At 41.3% G+C, this 13,667-nt stretch overlaps 1 long non-coding RNA gene and 3 other non-coding genes across 4 annotated transcripts; 3 read left to right on the top strand and 1 right to left on the bottom strand.

The window, feature by feature from the left end:
* Positions 1 to 53: 53 nt before the first annotated feature.
* trnae-cuc lies at positions 54 to 125 on the top strand. Its single transcript has one exon. It is a non-coding gene; the product is annotated as a tRNA-Glu (tRNA).
* Positions 126 to 4,226: 4,101 nt separating this feature from the next.
* trnae-cuc lies at positions 4,227 to 4,298 on the top strand. Its single transcript has one exon. It is a non-coding gene; the product is annotated as a tRNA-Glu (tRNA).
* Positions 4,299 to 5,051: 753 nt separating this feature from the next.
* trnae-uuc lies at positions 5,052 to 5,123 on the top strand. The gene has a single exon. It is a non-coding gene; the product is annotated as a tRNA-Glu (tRNA).
* Positions 5,124 to 12,978: 7,855 nt separating this feature from the next.
* On the bottom strand, positions 12,979 to 13,311 carry LOC119781556. Its single transcript, XR_005280587.1, has 2 exons — positions 13,116 to 13,311; positions 12,979 to 13,038 (listed from the first exon to the last, which is right to left on the bottom strand). It is a non-coding gene; the product is annotated as an uncharacterized LOC119781556 (long non-coding RNA).
* Between the last annotated feature and the right edge of the window lie 356 nt (positions 13,312 to 13,667).

Genomic DNA, 13,667 nt, shown 5'->3' on the forward strand with positions numbered 1-13,667 from the left:
TTGTTGATTAACAGACATGTCGTGAAAACCCTACTGAAAATATCAGAAACATATCCCTGATTGTCTAGTGGTCAGGATTCAGCGCTCTCACCGCTGCGGCCCGGGTTCGATTCCCGGTCTGGGAATTTATATTGGGTCACCAACTTGTGGCTTGATGTAGAGCTACAGTACTATACACTAAGATGACTGCTGTTTCAGCCCTACTGAGTGGGAATGGATGTTATTGAATCTTAAACTAAAGTTGGTATTATGCAACCTCCCCACTTAGTTGAATGCATATCTCTAATCTTGTTCAAAGATTTTCATGAGCTAAAAGTGTATTCATGTAAAAAAGATATAATGCAACCCATTTGGTCAGACTTCTTTGTGCTGACCATCTGGCTAGGTAAAATCTTTCTGGTAAGTGAGGTTACAACCTGTCCACACCTTCCAAGCCCAACTGACTACCAATTTTTTTACTCTGTCTCTTGTACAGTAGTTATTTTGGGTAGACAGTCTATCAAATTGATACAATTTAGTGGTATTTTGCTGAAGAAATGTTTTGTAGGCCATAGCATTATTGACCTGTCATCCAGTTTATGCCAAAGGGAATCAAAATCTTGCATTCGAATCCAAAGCCGGAAAACTGTGTTTAAGGAAAATCCATTTTATCCCTACCATGACAATGACTTTTTGTGAATTTAGTGAAAGAAAAGTTTTAGAACACAATCATCTCTTACTTTACCTCAATACATGCGGTTAAAATGTCTCTATTTTAATGTGATGAAGAGAGACACACGTCTAAAGGCCCATTCATACCTCACGTAAAAGACGGATACGGATACGTGTGGAGTGTTTCATACGTTCTAACCGTCGATTTCGTCCGTACTTTGACACGAAAATTGGGAGCTTACGCTTACGGACGAAACGGATCAATACGGAGCAATACTACCGGAAATGGTGGGGGCGTTATTGAGTTTTTAGTACAAAATGTCAACAAAATCACAAAGAAGGTTAGAATTCTGGGCTTTAAACAATGGCGGGATTTGAGGAACGACTGTCGGAGCTTGTCCGCAACTATCCACATCTGTACGATGTGTCGTGTCCGGGGCACAGGGACAAACAAAAAATCAAAAATAGCTTTCAGGAAATCGGGGAGGCTCTGGGCATCACAGGGGATGTCGCAAAGGCCAAGTGGGCCGCAATTAGGGAGCGCTATGTGCGCGCCCATAATAAAGTGGCATGTAAAAAAAGCGGCGATGGCGCAAACGGGATGTCTGCAGCAGGCCCTCCAATTTTACAACGCCTGGTGTGGCTGAGCCCCTATATTTCTCACCGAGCCACTGTGAGCAATTTTCCATCTGCGGTAAGTTCTGTTTTGTAATAATGTTGTTTCGTGCCCCCCTTTCTCTCAAGTTTTAATGACTAGCCTCTTAAGATAATTTCAGTGTGGTTGTCCTTTTTTTTTTTTGAGTTAATTAATGACAGTCTGTAACGTTTTGTACACATTTGTAGTGTCAAGAAGATGATGACATGGGTGAGACATGCAGTGACTCCCCTCCACCAACACCTGCAGCACCAGCAGCAGCATCAGCAGCAGCATCAGCAGCAGCATCATCACCTCTTCCAGCCTGTGGAACCTCCTCTGTTCCACCCTCAGAGAGTCCTTTGCCAAGACCAGGCCAGAGGAAAAAAAAGAGGTCTGCTGAGGACATCGACCCTATTGATGCCGCCATTCTTAGGAAGCTCGATGAGAGCAAGAATGTATTTACAGCATTCACTGCATACTTAAATCAATTCTTACTTGAGCTTCCTGAGAATGATGCCAAGGCCTTGGTAAAGGACATACAGCGCCTTATGCTGACCTATTGATATGTTTGACATATCACTGATGTCTATTTTCACCCGTTTTGTTGCACTTTGGCATTTTATTGTTATTTTTTTTACAAAATATAACAACCCTTGACTGCTCTGTTTAATTAGATATGTTAAATTATTTTAGTTAAACTAACGAGTATAGATGTGTTTATATATATACATACATATATATATATATATATATATATATACATATATATATATATATATATATATATATATATATATATATATATATATATATATATATATATATATACATACATATATATATATATATACATATATATATATATATATATATATATATATATATACATATATATATATATATATATATATATACATACATACATATATATATATATATATATATATATATATACATACATATATATATATATATATATATATATATATATATATATATATATATGTATGTTTATATATATAATTTTACAGTTTTCTCTTATTCTCTCAAATTTGACCTGTTTGAGGTCATGGCATGCAATGTCTTTATGCAGCACTGTTTTGCACTTAAATATAAAAAAAAAAAACTTCAGTGATTGTGATTGATGTGAGTCTTTTTATTGTTTGATGTACATGTTATTACTACTACTAAACAAAACATGTTGATTTTGATTTTTAACAGCCAATGAACAAATTAATAAACAAATAAACAAACTAATGATGACCTAGGGTCCCACGTTGGACGTGCTGTTCTTGCCAGTGAATCATGCCCTGGTCTGTTTGGAAGAACTCTTTAAAGATTTCTCTTACAGCCAGTCCATCTTGCGTAGCCCTTGCAGCAGTATATGCTCGAGAGCTCCGGAAGTTGGTGTCACCCTGGACCAACTCTCTCCATTCACCAGGCGTGCCATCTCTGTCGCACATGGTGTGGGGGATGTAGCGGTCAGTCTCCGTCAAACCTTGGTCGTTGGCTGCAAGGAAATTGTGGAGGATGAGGCATGCCTTAGTTATGTCCTCCGCTGTTTCTATGCAGCACTCCATAGCACGCCCAAGGATCCTCCACCGGGCTGCTAAAACGCCGAAAGCGTTTTCAATGACCCGCCTGGCCCTGGAGTGCCGCAAGTTATACACTTTCTGGTCCTCTGATAGGACTGGACCTGTAAAACAGGATATAAAGAACAGAATGCATTATTAGAAACAAACTTTATTAGTCATATGATGAGATTATAATATAATTAAGTGTTGAAGCTGCTGTGTCAATGTAATTTCATGTGAAATATTACAAGGTAGTCATTAATTTATTAATTCATTCATGAGATGTGTTTGATTACCTGGATATGGACGCATCAGGTTCACCTTTTGAGGAAAGGCCTCATCAGCGACAAACACTGGTGGGGTCCAGATATCCATTCCAGGCAACGATGCATGAGGTGGAAGGGGAAGCTGACCTCGGATCAGTTGTGAGCCAAAATCTGTGCGGGCAAAAACTCCAGCGTCGTTGTCCCGCCCGTACGCTCCCACATCAACAAAAAAAACGGTAACGCGCGTCACAGGCAGCCATCAAAACAAAGCTAAAAAACCCTTTGTAATTAAAAAAACAACTTCCGCTGTTGGCTGGCGCTTGCACTCGAACGTGCTTCCCATCTATTGCCCCAATACAATTTGGAAACTGCCACTGCTGCCAGAACTCACGTCGGATCACCTCCCAGTCATCACCTTGAGGGTACTTCATGAAGTCCGCTCGCAGTTCCTCCCAGAGAGCGCGACACACCTCTTTCACAATCCCACTAACCGTGGAGATCCCCAGTTTGTAGCTGGCTGCCAGGGCTTGTTGACTGATCCCAGAAGCCAAAAACCGTAAGGTCACAGCCAGGCGCTCTGCCTCCCCAATCGGTGCTCTGTGGGAAGCGGCATGTTGGATGCGGGGGGAAATGCGCCTCAGCAACCTGTCAAAAGTGGGAGCGGATATTCTGAAGTATTGGAAATGCCGCTCGTCATCCATCTCCCGCATAGGCAACACCAAATTGCAAAATTCCCCATCAAAAGGGCGACTGATGTTCAATGGCCTCACGTTCCACCGTCGATCTCGTTTTTTACTTTTCTTTCGCTTACGGAGCAAATGCAACAGAATCAGGTCTTGGACCATCGCCATGTTTTGATCAATGACGAATCATTGGCGCCCAGCACTGCCACCTAGAGGAAATACGGGTTATTGCGCACCTCAACGGACGGAGGTATGAAGGAGTCAACGGATAGAACGTACGGACAGAAATACGGACGTGCAGGCCAAACGTGAGGTATGAATGGGCCTTTACTTGACGAGCATATTGCCAAGCTTTACATCACATTGTTGATTAACAGACATGATATGAAAAACCTCCTAAAAAGCTAGAAACAGGTCCCTGATTGTCTAGTGGTCAGGATTCAGCGCTCTCACCGCTGCGGCCCGGGTTCGATTCCCGGTCAGGGAATTTATATTGGGTCACCAACTTGTGGCTTGATGTAGAGCTGCAGTACTATACACTAAGATGACTGCTGTTTCAGCCCTACTGATTGGGAATTGAAGTTATTGAATCTTAAACTAAAGTTGGTATTATGCAACCTCCCCACTTAGTTGAATGCATATCTCTAATCTTGTTCAAAGCTGATTTTCATGAGCTAAAAGTGTATTTCTGTAAAAAACATACAGTATAATGCAACCCATTTGGTCAGACTTCTTTGTGCTGATCATCTGGCTAGGTAAACTCTTTCTGGTAAGTGAGGTTACAACCTGTCCACACCTTCCAAGCCCAACTGACTACCAATTTTTTTACTATGTCTCTTGTACAGTAGTTATTTTGGGTAGACAGTCTATCAAATTGATACAATTTAGTGGTATTTTGCTGAAGAAATGTTTTGTAGGCCATAGCATTATTGACCTGTCATCCAGTGTATCGCAAAGGGAATCAAAATCTTGCATTCGAATCCAAAGCCGGACAACTGTGTTTAAGGAAAATCCATTTTATCCCTACCATGACAATGACTTTTTGTGAATTTAGTGAAAGAAAAGTTTTAGAACACAATCATCTCTTACTTTACCTCAATACCTGCGGTTAAAATGTCTCTATTTTAATGTGATGACGAGAGACACACGTCTAACTTGACGAGCATATTGCCAAGCTTTACATCACATTTTTGATTAACAGACATGTCGTGAAAACCCTACTGAAAACGTCTGAAACATATCCCTGATTGTCTAGTGGTCAGGATTCAGCGCTTTCACCGCTGCAGCCTGGGTTCGATTCCCGGTCAGGGAATTTATATTGAGTTACCAACTTGTGGCTCGATGTAGAGCTTCAGTACTATGCACTAAGATGACTGCTGTTTCAGCTCTATTGAGTGGGAATGAATGTTATTGAATCTTAAACTAAAGTTGGTATTATGCAACCTCCCCACTTAGTTGAATGCATATCTCTAATTTTGTTCAAAGCTGATTTTCATTAGCTAAACGAGTATTTCTGTAAAAAAGATATAATGCAACCCATTTGGTCAGACTTCTTTGTGCTGATCATCTGGCTAGGTAAACTCTTTCTGGTAAATGAGGTTACAACCTGTGCACACCATTCAATCACACCTTCCAAGCCCAACTGACTACCAATTTTTTTACCAGGTCTCTTGTACAGTAGTTATTTTGGGTAGACAGTCTATCAAATTGATACAATTTAGTGGTATTTTGCTGAAGAAATGTTTTGTAGGCCATGGCATTGTTGACCTGTCATCCAGTGTATGCCAAAGGGAATCAAAATCTTCCAGTCGAATCCAAAGCCGGACAACTGTGTTTAAGGAAAATCCATTTTATCCCTACCATGACAATGACTTTTTGTGAATTTAGTGAAAGAAAAGTTTTAGAACACAATCATCTCTTACTTTACCTCAATACCTGCGGTTAAAATGGCTCTATTTTAATGTGATGACGAGAGACACACGTCTAACTTGACGAGCATATTGCCAAGCTTTACATCACATTGTTGATTAACAGACATGTCATGAAAACCCTACTGAAAATGTCAGAAACATATACCTGATTGTCTAGTGGTCAGGATTCAGCACTTTCACTGCTGCGGCCCGGGTTCGATTCCCAGTCAGGGAATTTCTATTGGGTCACCAACTTTGTCGCTTGATGTAGAGCTTCAGTACTCTGCACTAACGTGACTGCTGTTTCAGCCCTACTGAGTGGGAATGGATGTTATTGAATCTTAAACTAAGGTTCATGCAACCTCCCCACTTAGTTGAATGCATATCTCTAATCTTGTTCAAAGCTGATTTTCATGAGCTAAAAGTGTATTAATGTAAAAAAGATATAATGCAACCCATTTGGTCAGACTTCTTTGTGCTGACCATCTGGCTAGGTAAAATCTTTCTGGTAAGTGAGGTTACAACCTGTGCACACCATTCAATCACACCTTCCAAGCCCAACTTACTACCAATTTTTTTTTTACTATGTCTCTTGTACAGTAGTTATTTTGGGTAGACAGTCTATCAAATTGATACAATTTAGTGGTATTTTGCTGAAGAAATGTTTTTTAGGCCATGGCATTATTGACCTGTCATCCAGTGTATGCCAAAGGGAATCAAAATCTTGCATTCGAATCCACAGCCGGACAACTGTGTTTAAGGAAAATCCATTTTATCCTTACCATGACATAACTTCTTGTGAACTTAGTGAAAGAAAAGGTTTTAGAATACAATCATCTTTTACTTTACCTCAATACATGCAGTTAAAAAGTCTCTATTTTAGTGTGATGACGAGAGACACACGTCTAACTTGAGGAGCATATTGCCAAGCTTTCCATCACATTGTTGATTAACAGACATGATATGAAATTCCTACTAAAAAGGTCAGAAACATTTCCCTGATTGTCTAGTGGTCAGGATTCAGCGCTTTCACCACTGCGGCATAGGTTTGATTCATGGTCAGGGAAATTATATTGGGTCAACAACTGGTGGCGTGGTGAACAGTGGGCGCTGGTTGGAAATGGATACTTCACTCACGCTCTCCGTGTTTCACGAATTGCGTGAAAAACATGTGACTACTATAGCCACTAGGTGGCAGTCTGAGTCCATTTTGGTGTCCCATGAGTCAGGATTAGATAGGTCAATTAGCAAACTGGGATGAGCATAATTTGTTGCGAGCAGTTAGCGTAGAGGGTAGAGTGAGTGGTCTGCAGTCCTGAAGGTTGAGGGTTCCCCAGCTGTGGCCAAATGTGTTTTTTTATTACATTATTACATTTTTTATTACATTAGACCATTGGGATTATCATTCTACATTTGTATCTTACTGTATATATAGGTCTATTATATTGCATGCCTTATAGCCACAGTGTTTAGATATTTTAATAATTCTATTTACCCTATTCCATATTATATGCGTCATGGTCTGGCGGTGTTTGTGAATGAGAGATGGTGCGGCTCGGCTCATGTTCACGTGAAGCAGCAGATATGCAGCCCAGATGTGGAATTACTCGCAGTGAGTTTAAGACTTTATTATCTGCCGCGGGAGTTTGGTCACGTGATCGTGCTGTGCGTTTCCAAAGCGTGGTAAACAAATTTCAAACTAGAGTCTGAGACAGGAGTGGATTTTCACTCCTGTCCCGTCCCACTTCCACAGAAGAAAATTGTGTCCCGTCCAGATCCCGGGCCAGAGTAGAAATCTAAATCCTGTCCCGTCCCACTCCTGGTGAAATTACTCCCACTCCCATCCGCTCCCATTCAGAATGACTCCCGCTGCTCCACCACTCCCATTCTTTTTTTTTTCTTTTTTTTTGAGCTCGGGAGAAAAACTCAGAGCGGAAGCAGTGATGGTTTTTGGGTCGTGTAGTTTTTTTGACTCGCATTATAGTGTAGGCTTCAAGGAAAAAAACTACAAAATGGCGGCGCCGCGCCAGTACTGGATTTTTTTTCTTTCTATTTTATTTTATTTTTTGGAGTCGATCCTAGTTTTTTTGTTGTTATTATTGGTTTGCTCCCGCTCCCGTCTGCTCCCGTTAATGTTTAATCCTGTACAGTCCCAATCACGTGATCGTTACTAATACCAACTCCCATCCCACAATACTTCAATGTCTTTAAAATTTTTGACAATATGATCATTAGACGGGTAAAACTTATTAGACTTTGGCATAATCTATAGGAGACACAGGAATTTTGTATTCTTCTAGAAACTCTTTATAAGAGTAAAGAAGACCCTCTTTGTTAAATAATTGGCAAACCAAAATAATGTTATTATTAAACCAATAATCAATAAATACGGATTTATGTTTAAACAATATGTCTTTATTGTTCCACATGAAATATTTGTTGGGTGTGAAAAGTTGTGTTTGAAAATAAGGGACCATGAAAAGAAGGCCTGGCGGTGAAAGGCTGACATTTTTATCGGGACTTTATCAATATCATAGTTACAGGTTAAGAAAAAGCTCAAACCACCCAGTTTTGACAGCAAGTGACATGGTATGACGTTCCAAATAGAGTTAAGGTTTTTAAAGAAGTGTTTCAGCCAATTTATTTTAAAGGTATTATTTAGAGTACAGAAATCGATAAAGTTTAATCCACCCTTTTCATAGGGATTTGTTAGAATAGACTTCTTCACTCTGCTCCACTCTCCCCACGCTCACACAATACGTCACATGCAACCAGGAACAATTAAAGGCTGGACCTTTTTTATGCAAATGTTAAGGATGCATACACCTCCGCACCCCTCCCCCCACTGGGTCGTTCAGATCACAACCTTGTCTACCTGCCCCCCCAATACATTCCACTGGTGAGAAGGACAATTGCACAGTCAGTGAAAGTTTGGTCGGATGACGCCACTGAGGAGCTGAGGGATTGTTTCAGCACCACAGACTGGAGCATGTTCCAAAGCACTCATGGTGAGGACATCAACAGCCTGACTGAATGCATCACTGACTACATGACCTTCTGTGTGGAGAGCATTGTGCCTACACCAAGTTTGCAGATGAGTTAAACAGCTTCTTTACCCGGTTTGACTCCCCTCACACTGGTCCCCTCCCTGCCCTCAACTCTCCACACACCTCCAACCACCAGCCCCCCAGAGACCTTTCCCCCCACCGCCGCCACTCCCACCAACCCCCGACCCATCCACACCTCCAGTCATGCCTTCCTCCCCCCTCACAGTAACACCAATGCAGGTGAGAAGGCAGCTGAGGAGGCTGAAACAGAGGAAGGCCTCAGGACCAGACGGCCTCCCCCCCAGGCTGCTGAGGACCTGTGCAGATGAGCTCTGTCAGATCCTCAGCAACATGTACAACCTGAGCCTCAACCTGGGGGTGGTTCCCACCCTGTGGAAGACCTCCTGTGTGGTTCCGGTTCCCATATCAGCCGGATTGGAGCAGTGGTTCTAGAGGAAACTTATTTGGAAAATTCCTGAAATGTTTGCATTTCTGGCCTCTAATAGTATCTTTGATTCCAATTATCTCTAAAAGTAATAAAGCCAAACACTTCAAACTTGGTAGATCTATGGAGGGTCCTAAAAATATTCAATCCCTAAAATATCGGCCGGATTGGAGCAGTGGTTCAAACTTATTTGGAAAATTCCTGAAATTTTTGGCCTCCAATACTAGCATCTTTAACTTCAATTATCTCAATAAAGCTAAACACTTCAATTTTCACAATCGATACAAACATTCCCACATATGTCCAATGTGAAAGATTATGAGGATATGAGCAATTGTTGTGAAGAAATCTTTATTTAAAAATCTAAAGTATAGTAAGTAAAGTATATACCGGCCAGTATAACATATCTAAGTTAGCATAAATTTAACTTCACATTCAGTTCTATCAACAAGTGGCTACGGTCGCTACGTGCTAACAAGCTAACGGAACCTAGCCAGCCAGGATACTAAATGCTATGAAAGTTAGCCAACATTAATTAGTTTATCATTGGGACATTATAGCCGTTGATTTAATGTTACATTATAAACAATCACCACCAATCTTTCTGTTAACTTACCATAATGTCTTTCTGGTGAACTGCGACGTGTCTCTTCAGGTTGTGTTTTTTCCAGCTATCATGTGGCCACATTCCTTCCCTTCCACTAAAATCAAGCATTTGGTTTTGTTCTCCACTTCAATTAAGTGAAAATGTGTCCATAGATCACGTCTCCTCTTTCTCCCGAGTTCCGGGCAAAGCATGTTTTATTTTTAACCTGTCGCCGCCTCGCCTCTGTTTCCGCCCGCTCCAGGTTTGAAAGTGGGTGTGTGGCGGAGGAGAAAGGATTTAGAAAAAAACATTAAATAATATGTAATTTTCGTCTCGTCTTTGTTCGTGAACTAAAACATCCATAGATTTTAGCCCAGTCTTTATTTACCGAACTGCATTTTCATCTCGTCTTTATTAGTCCACGAAAATTATTCCTGATTTACTCCCAGTTATTGTTTATAAGTGGGGATTTTCGTCTCGTCTCGTCTAGTTTTAGTTCGGTGAAAAATGTGCATTGACGAAAATGTTTTCGTTTAGGTTTCGTTAACGAAATTAACACTAGTTAATTCCATCTTATTTATTTGAATATTTAACAAAAAGTTATAATGAAATGACAGAAAGAGCCAAGCATTACAGTTACAGCGCAGGATCTATGACGGCGCTGATTGGATACCGAGTTTGGGGAAACCCTTCCGGAAACGGTGATGGAATGACGTTGCATGAACCCCCCTCCCTCCCTCTGGGATTCCCAATGGATTGCAGATGCCACACACGCACACAAAATGACATAAAGATCCGTGCGTTTTAGTTTACCACAGATTGGTGAATTTAGACCAAGATATAAGAAGCATTATTTCTGCATAACATGGCATCAAATATCCTGCAGCTATAAGTAGCCTATAATAATCTACTATTAATTAATACACTGAATTTCAATGAAGGTTAAAGCTGCAGTCTGTAACATTGAGAAGAGAGCAGACTTCGACTGAAAATTTGAAGAAAAACAGGTTTCACGCCACTCCCCCACCCTCTCTGCTTCACTCATGCCCCACCTCCAAGCTCCACTCCTCTCACAGCATCTGCGCGGCTACCGCATGCGACCAGAAGCGTCCAAGCAGCGTACGCGGCATGGAGTGTGAACCGGTAAGAGCGATAACACTCACCTCCAAGCAGCTAGATATAAGATGCTAGTTATACCGAAGTTTGCCAAGTAAGCAGTTGTCGGCAGGGGCAGTAAGGGCAGTTTCTCTTTCGCTGGTGGCTGTCGCTCCGCCATGACTTCCACGCGCGTCTTCCTGACTGCAGCAGCCGGGCGGCAGCGGCAGCTTCAGCGGTGAGAGGGAGGGGGCGGGATTCAGCGTGTGTGAGCTGTGATTGACACTCCATCAGACGCTCCTCTGGCAGTGATTGGTTGTTTTGGCTCGTCCCGAAATATTCTTTCCAGATTGAAATACAGGCAGTATGCGGGACCAATTGAAGCATTTTTTTTACAGGTTACATATCACATGTACTGCTGTCTGGGCATAGGGACAGTTTTAGCCAATATGACAAAAAAGTGATTTTTAAAAACATACAGACTTCAGCTTTAAAAGAAGAACGGCAGAAACATCACAGCATTAAAAAAATAGATACTCACGGGTGTGGATTTCTTCTTTTATCTGCATTTCTAAACTTCACCATGGACCAATTTTGCATTAATGACTGAAACAATGGTGACGAAATTAAAACCCACTGATGAAAAAAAAGAGGCCTGATGAGACCGATTCATTCAGAGTCGCTGAGGACGTTTTTATAACCTAGAAATTATCCATGAGCACGCAACCGATCGAATGGACGGATGATCCACGGACCTTTTTTGATTCAGTTATTTGTTTGGCCAAAAAGATTAATTATAATCATTTTTCATTAAATAATAGATGCAGATAAATAGAAATAAACAGTTCTCAGATAAGATCGGAGGTGTAGGAAATAAGATAATGCAGTCACTATGTTAAATTAATTCATTAACTTTATTTTAATCAAAAACATCATATCATCATAAGATTTTGGTTGTTTATGTAAATGGTCTCAATAAACTTTTCAGTTGACTGCAGGCCCACAAACCTCACCTTTAGCACGGCAGAGCTCCCAAGTGCCGTCTGGTGGTTGTCCGGGTACATTGCTGTTCTTTTTGAAATAAAAAAAACTGGCCTTAAGGAAAGACATCATGATCACACAGGAATCACGCAGGAAACCGTTCATTTCCAACCAGTGCCCACTGTATAAGGCACTTGAAAATAACACTGATAACATTCACAGTGTAACATGAGGTTAGCAGCACTAGGGAAAGAAAAAAAACATGCTAATATAACAATCTAGCACAGAAAAACACTTTTAACAACTTTACACGACGGATTTAACTTTAACCATTAAGTATGATTTAGTACGAAGTGAATTTGAACCATTGCTAATGAAACTAGCCTTGAAAAATGCATTTTCTTTAATAAAAAAACTGGCGGAGATTAGCATGCTAGCATGTCGCCGATTAGCATTAGTAGTTAGCATGCTAATCCTCCCACATACACAGCAACAGCACTCACCAAGCTGCGCAACGTGTGCCTCTGTTGGGATCTGGAGCTGTACCACCTTTCTCCAGCAGAGTGCGCCGTGGATCCTCCTGAGCTGAGCCTCCAACACACCTTAGGCGCATCTCGTCATCAGTGGATCCTCCTGTATATAACCTGCCTTCAGACCTTGCCTCAACGCCGCAGTGTTTATCCAGTTTGGTTAGCACCTGAGCCTTAGCAAACACCTCAGAATCTTGGTTATCTCAGTTGAGATCAGATTCTAATTCCTCCTTGTCTCTGCTTCACAGTAATCCTGTTTCCCCTGGAAGCTCTGGATAAGCTTAACCTGCCGAGCCTGCCCTCTGAGCCAAACCTGAAGACTCTTCTCTGGATTCCCATGCAGCTCTTGGCTAAGAGCTGGAAACCCCAAACCAAGGTCTACCTTCAAGTCAGAAGTAAGACGCTGAAGAGGTTATTGGACTCTGCTGAACTAAACAGTCTCTGGACCCAACAGTTCCTCTCTCAAAGCAAAACCCGGTGTAATGAAGGTCTTCATTACTTGGTGGTACAACACTTAAAATGTGTTAAATGATAAAAGAAATGCATGATGAAGGAAATGAACCGGATTCAAACTGATTGAAATGGTTTATTAATGGTGGTTTCGGTGGCATCTCAGCTGGAACTGATTATGTCCTGTTAAAATACAACAAAGGGATGATATAAGTATTGATTGTTTAAAATGTTTGAAGGCTTGTATGGGTGTGGCTTACCTCTCTCTTCCTCTGCAGGGTGTTCAGGCTAAAAGATTCCCCGGGGGCCTGAGTACCTTTTAAAGGTTCCGGAAGAGACCAAAGCAGACGGAAGGGGGGGAGCAGAGAGTTAGACATTTTATAAACTTAATGTTGGATTTGTATTTATATTGATAAAGATGTGTTTGTAGAGATGCTGAAAATGACTAGCATTGGCAATATATTTTGAGGATTTTTGGTAGTATGTCAAACCTTGTTTGTGTGTATGTATTTTGTTTTACCCTGTTTCTTGGTGGGTTTGTGTATTGGAACAGCCAACAGCTATAAAAGGCTGCATGTTGGCCATATTGAGTTGTTGAGTTCATTCCTAGACCCGATTGCTTGGAGCGGTTGAGCACGTGTGGCGAACGTTTGTGTTGGACGCGGAAAAATTCAAAGCAGAAACATCACTTGAGAGAAGGCGGATTTGGCATAAACTGGTATGTGAATGGTTCGGATGGAAATGGAGATAGGAAATGAGGAAGACGAGGATTTTGAAGGGTGGACGCCTGCGGGAAGAGGGAGAGGGAGAGG

The sequence above is a fragment of the Cyprinodon tularosa genome, unplaced genomic scaffold, assembly GCF_016077235.1.
Source record: "Cyprinodon tularosa strain WSP-4 unplaced genomic scaffold, ASM1607723v1 ctg1797, whole genome shotgun sequence".
NCBI lineage: Eukaryota > Metazoa > Chordata > Actinopteri > Cyprinodontiformes > Cyprinodontidae > Cyprinodon > Cyprinodon tularosa.